The sequence below is a fragment of the Fragaria vesca genome, linkage group LG3, assembly GCF_000184155.1.
Source record: "Fragaria vesca subsp. vesca linkage group LG3, FraVesHawaii_1.0, whole genome shotgun sequence".
Lineage (NCBI taxonomy): Eukaryota > Viridiplantae > Streptophyta > Magnoliopsida > Rosales > Rosaceae > Fragaria > Fragaria vesca.
The window spans coordinates 14,341,522-14,342,233 of NC_020493.1; positions in this window are offsets into that span (position 1 = coordinate 14,341,522).

A 712-nucleotide genomic window follows, 5' to 3' on the forward strand; every position below is an offset into this window, starting at 1 on the left:
TAGCGTAGGGGGATCCAAAATCAAAAGCTTTCGGTAACTCCAAGTCAGTATGACCAGGCATGTCCGTGGAGGGTCGGTAGTGCGAGGCACACTTAAAACCACTATCTCCTTAATTTCGGACAATTCTAAGACATCACACTGAGCTTCGATGAGCCTAGTTGAACAATTGATGATGAAAAATCCGCTATAGGGTAGAAGACTTAACCGGAAACACATGGGCGATCCTCCTTGAGGATGCAGTGCCATGAGTCACCTTCAAAGAAAGGGATCAAAATCGGCACAATATGCCATGTTTCTAAGGACGATGTAAGTGTACATCTTGATTGTAAATCAATATGAACCATAAGAGGAGAATAGTTTCACTTCGAAAAATTCTTAAGGCATTCATTATTGCTAATGTGAGTACATCGAGGTCTCAAATAGACAAAGGACGTCGATACAACGCCTTAGTATATATAACTTGGAACGAAAATCAATGTCTAGCCGATGACATCAATGTCATGGGTAGCTAGAGCAGGATCCGAATCTTTGAAATTCGCGATCATGAGGATGACGTTCTTGTCCTCATATTGATTTTCCATACCTTTTTGTATGCATTCACAATTTAAAGGAGCTTGACAATCTTGAACCAGTGATCCGAAGATCCACAACAGTTGCATTAATGTCATGAGCTGACGTGAGTAGTTTTGACAAAATGGTCTCTAGACCGGGA